Here is a 5,560-nt window from a genome sequence, read left to right as displayed (position 1 = left end):
AATTATGTTCAATTTGTAACAATGAAAAGACATCCTGCCTATCAGATATTTACATGACGATTCATAACAGCAGCAAAATTACAGTTATGAAGTAGCAACGACAATAATTTCATGGTTGGGGGTCACCACAACATGAGGAACTGTATTAAAGGGTCGCGGCATTAGGAAGGTTGAGAACCACTGATCTAGACGGTCCTGTTGGCTCATTTTCCTAGTTGGTTAGGACAGGGATCTTGCCTCCCAGCGTTCAGAACAGTGCCTGCACCTCGGAGACGCTTCATGAATGTTTGGTGAAGAAATGCTCTTGTTCAATGGCACTGACTGGCTCTCCTTCGATGCTCCCCTCTCACCCTGTTCCACTCCGTCCTGGAGCGGGGAGGACGTCATTCCCCTGCCATTTCTGCCCCTATTAACTGAGTTGCTGTCTGAGGTTCTGAGACCCAATGGTACGGACCTGTCCTTGGTGCTGACCTGGGCTCCCACTTCCTTAAGCTGGGAGAGCAGAGGCACCTTGGGGAAGGGGCAAGGTGTTGTATGATCCCAGTATATACCATCGGAATCACCGAGAGAAGGGAGACACCGGAATCCTGAAAGGAGGGAGTGCCTGGGTCACTGTTCAGCAGGCATTCGCTCTCTCTGTCTATCCTTTCTATTACAGAAACCTTCAAAATGCAGAAGTGAACAGAGGCGTACAGCAAACCCTATCCTTTCTATTACAGAAACCTTCAAAATGCAGAAGCGTACATAAACTTCCATGCACCCCTTTAACAAGTACCAACACGCGGTTAATTGCATCCCATCTAGGCCCCACCCACTTCCTCACTTCCGCTACCATTTTAACGCAAACCCCAGACATGATATCATTTAATTACATGTTGTATTTTTAGGTTTGTTCCTTTCTGTTGAGGTAGACTCTCACACATTGTTACGTTCACAAATCTGAGGTGTACACATCGATGCAGGTCTGCCTGTGTACGGAGCATCTCCACTTGCAGCAGGGTCTCTGGTGTCCTCTCCCAACTGATGACCCAGGTGGCCAGGAAGCTGACCTCTAGCCCCAAAGATGAAAGAGCCACACTACGGGGGCCCAAAGACCTGGCCTCTAGCCTTGACTTTGCCTCTGGCATCTTTTCTTTTTGTATGTACGAGACGTACCATTCATGCAGAAAGCGCATAAAATATCGAGGAACATTTTGGGCACATAATTATATAGTGAACCCCCATGAAATCATCACACTCACAGCCAGGGAGAATATTAGCGCGTTATACACAGACCACGCCTTTGTGCAGGATCTTCCTGACCACAAGCCCTTTCCCAACTTCCAGAGGAAACCACTGTCCTCACTCACAAGGAACTCTACTCCTCCTAACCCACAGCCCCCCGCCACAATCTGTGTGCTCAGTCCCTCTTTCTCCCCACAAGCCCTTCAACACTAAGTGGCCCCCGACCCTGGAGACCAAGAACGGGAGACCCCATCACCAACCTCTCGCTGGTCTCCCTGCCTCCAATCTCACGCCCCCCCCCACCCGGTCTGTCCCCTGCTTGGCCGCAGGAGGAGCTTACCATCCTTTGAGCAGGCCTCTGCCCTGCTCTAAGCCCTGCCCTAGTCCCCCATTGGCTGCAGGGGAAAAGTCAGGAAATTTCATCCTCACCCCAGGGCCCTGCCACCCTCTGCACCCTCATCTTCCCTTTCTCACACTTTACACACCGACCCAGCCTCGGTGCACACTGTCCTTCCGCCCTGGACTGCCCCTGCTCCTGCTCCTTTGCCGATTCCTACTTGTCATTTCGCTGTCTTTTCGGAGGTTCATTCCCATCGGCAGCCGTCCCTGGCCTTCCTCTTTGGAGCTCCCTTAGGCCCTCGGACTTCGTGCTTTGCCCGCCTTGAGTTTCCGGGTTTGTGACGGTCTCTTTCTAGACCAGGACGCCAAGTTGGGTCTGACTCAGCACTGAGTCCCTGGCATCACCCCGCTCAGGAGGACAGGTTATACATGCTCGTTGGTGTCCCTCCCTGCGGCTCTGTCTCTTCCTGTCCCTGCTCTGTCCTGCTCTCTCTCTCTGCCATTTAACCAGGTTTCCTGAGACCTTGTCATGGGCAGGCCGCTCTGCCTGGAATGCTGTTCTCCACTCTGTTAGCCTGGCGACCTCCTACTCATCCCTCAGGACCCAGAACCCACTTCATCCTCCATGAAGTCACCCCCGATGTCCCAATGCCCCAACCCTCCGGGCAGAGGTTTTTTCTCCACCTTCCAGCACGAGCACCCTCCTGTTTACGCCTGTTCTCTCTCAGGGCTGTGTCCACCCGGGCTCCAGTCTCTGTCCCCATCGGACCAAGCATTCCTCACAGGTAGGGCTCTCCACATCACCCAGCGCAGAAGAATGAATTGCAAGTGTTTGTTGAATATCTAGTGAGATGACTTCTGCCTCTGTCTCTCTATTTGCATGAGCTGGTCCCTCTGTCTGGAATGCCATTCCCTTTTCTTTCCACATGACGTGCGTTAAGACCTGTCACTAGTTTCTCCTCCCTCTGGCCCCAGCCCCAATGTGTCCCTTCCCCAACACCAGTCCCTCTTGTCCCCGCACATCCCTCCACCGCAGGCCTGTGGCTGTCTGAGCAAGGACCTGCCTCTCCCATCAGACGGACTCACCTCCGTGGCCACAGTGCCCGGGAACACAGGAGGCTCTCAGTGAAGGCTGGACACCGATGCGGATAAATCCACGTTTGGTCAGGCTGGTCCCCTACTACCTTCAGCTGCATTTCCGAGACCCGTGTCTGAAGCGGCCGCCGTGGGTAAATGGAAGCTTGGAGGTGAAGGGCTCCCGCCCCAGGGCCGCACTGTCTTCTCCTCCACTGTATGGCACACAGCGTGACTTTTGACCAGGGAACTCATCACAAAGCGAATGAAGTGTGGCCGTGGGCTCATGCCATGTGTTTCACTGCTCTCGCCTCCTAGCCCATCGCCTAGAACAGTGGTTCTCAACCTTCCTAATGCCCCGACCCTTTAATACAGTTCCTCATGTTGTGGTGACCCCCAATTTCATTGTTATAAATTGAACATAATTAAAGCATAGTGATTAATCACAAAAACAATATGTGATTATATATGTGCTTTCCAATGGTCTTAGGCGACCCCTGTGAAAGGGTCGTTTGACCCCCAAAGGGGTCGCGACCCACAGGTTGAGAACCGCCTGCCTAGAAGGAGCTTGCCTGGTAAAACAATGAATGACTCAGTTACTGTTGCCAATACCCTCAAAGGACGGGGTTCAGCCTCACAGGATGCGGCACTTGCTCCAGGGGCTGACTCCCCTGTCACCCGAACACATGGGTCTGGGTGTCCTGGGGTGGCAGGGCTCCCGTCACGATTCCACCTAAGCCCGCATGCAGAATTTTTGCCTCTCAGTCCCACGGCTTTGAGCTGCTGGCTGGGAGGTCCTGGTGCCCAAGGGAGGAATGCGTCCACCAGAGGACACGGCGATAGTTCCCCTGAACTGGAAGGTGAGGCTGCCACCTGGCCATGTGGGCTCCTCACGCCACGGAGCCAGCAGGCAAGGAAGAGGGTTCCTCCCATCGCTGAATGACTGACACCAATTACCAAGGGGGCACCTGGGTCAATGCTGCACAGCGGGGCAGGAAGGCCATGTCTGGGACCCGGTTTAAACAGAATCAGATTCAACATGTCCAATACCCCACTGTTTTTTAATGTTTTTATTAATTGAAAATGTTATTTTATTTTATTGATTTTTGAGATCAAAGAGAATTTTCTTGAAAGTCATTTATGATTACAATTTAAAATTTTTAAGCAGTGCTCTCTAGAATAACTCCGGGGGGAGTTTCATTTACATCTTTAAATAAGGATTACCCTGTTAAACATTAATCAGTTTTATTTCTAACACTAGAGGCCTGATGCACAAAATTCGTGCAAGAATAGGCCTTCCTTCCCCTGGCTGCTGGCGCTGGCTTCCCTTGGGCACCTGGGACCCGGCTTCCCTCACAGAGGGAGGCCCCGCCCACCCGCCAAAGCCTGCTGGGGCAATCATGGGGCCATGGCCGGGCCCCTAAACCAATCACATCGCACCCTTGCATGAATTTCATGCATTGGGCCTCTAGTTATATATATTGTCATGGTAGTCCCCTGATATAGTAAATCCTCCAATGGATTCTGTATCAGTCTTGGATCAATCAGAAGAACAGAACTAGATGCCGGATAGTCATTCTGCTGTTTGGCCGTTCGGTTGATTTGCATATTACGCTTTTATTATATAGGATATATAATAAGAATTAATGCAAGGAACTGGCTTATGTGATTGTGGGGCTGGCCAGACAAGTTCAAAATTCATAGGGCAGGCTGTCTGGAAGGTAGGCTGGCATTCTCGGGCATGGGCTGAAGTTGCTGTCCTTAGGCAGATTTCTTTTCCAGGAAACCTTATGTCCTATCACCTGACTGAATGAGGCCCAGCCAGATGATATAGGATAATCTCCCATATTCAAAGCCAACTGATCACAGACTTTAATCACATCTACAAAATACCTTTGCAGCAACACTGAGATTAGCGTTTGGATGACTAGCAGACCATCGCCTAGCCAAGTTGACAATCAGACTGGCCACCCCAGCTTCAAACCACATTTGCAATGACATCCAAGTCAGCTTCCCCATTAGAAAGGTCAGGTTCCTGACGGTCGGGACGTTTGCCCATTTTGTTCAGTGCCGAATGCCCAGCAAACAGAACAGTGCCTGGCACACAGGAGTGCTCAGTAAATGTGATGTTGAATGAGTAATGACACCAGCTTCCCCTTCTATGTCAGATGTGGAGACATCTGGAATCCTCCTCTCGACCTCACAGGAGTGTGGCAGTGTTTCTGAGATGCCCTTTGCCCCACAAGGCTGCCTCTTGAGGGACAGTGAGAAGGTGTGGGGATCCATCCTTGCTCTGCTGATTACGCCGAAATCACTCTCTCACTGTGCCTTGGGCAACGTGTCTGCAAAATGGGGGTGCAACTCCCCTTCTTGTTTGCCTCACTGGGTCATCGGGAGGATCAAGTAGGGGAAAGGATATGAAAGGACCTTGAAAAGCATGAGCACAAGAGGATGAAGTTCATGTGCTCGTGCGAGTGTCCTGCACACCCTGGGCTCCTTCCTGCCTGGATCTTTGTCCAGGCGCCTAGAATGCCCTCCCTTCTATTCTTTTTGCCAACGCCTTTTATCCTGTAGGAGTTTGACTAAGTTTTACTTCCTCCAGGACATCTTCCGAATCTCCACCAGGTTGGATACTTTTGCCTAATTCAGCTTTGCCTCAAGTGTGTTTCTGTCAAATGAATCAACACCCATGTGCTTGGGAGGTGGGGTTGCCTAGTGGTTCATGAGGCTGGGAGTCACGCTCCTGACAGTGCACGAGCTACATGAGCGTAAGCAAGTGCTTCCACCTCATTTGCTCACCTGTCACGTGGGGCTTGCGACAATAGCCCACCTGTGCTGGCTGACAGTTGTATCCCAGGCACTCCACGCTCAGCTCGTTAAATCCCGACCACAACCATAACCTACTGTGAAGCAGGTTCTGTCA

The sequence above is a fragment of the Myotis brandtii genome, unplaced genomic scaffold (genome assembly GCF_000412655.1).
Source record: "Myotis brandtii unplaced genomic scaffold, ASM41265v1 scaffold987, whole genome shotgun sequence".
Taxonomy (NCBI): domain Eukaryota; kingdom Metazoa; phylum Chordata; class Mammalia; order Chiroptera; family Vespertilionidae; genus Myotis; species Myotis brandtii.
This window is presented reverse-complemented; position numbering follows the sequence as displayed.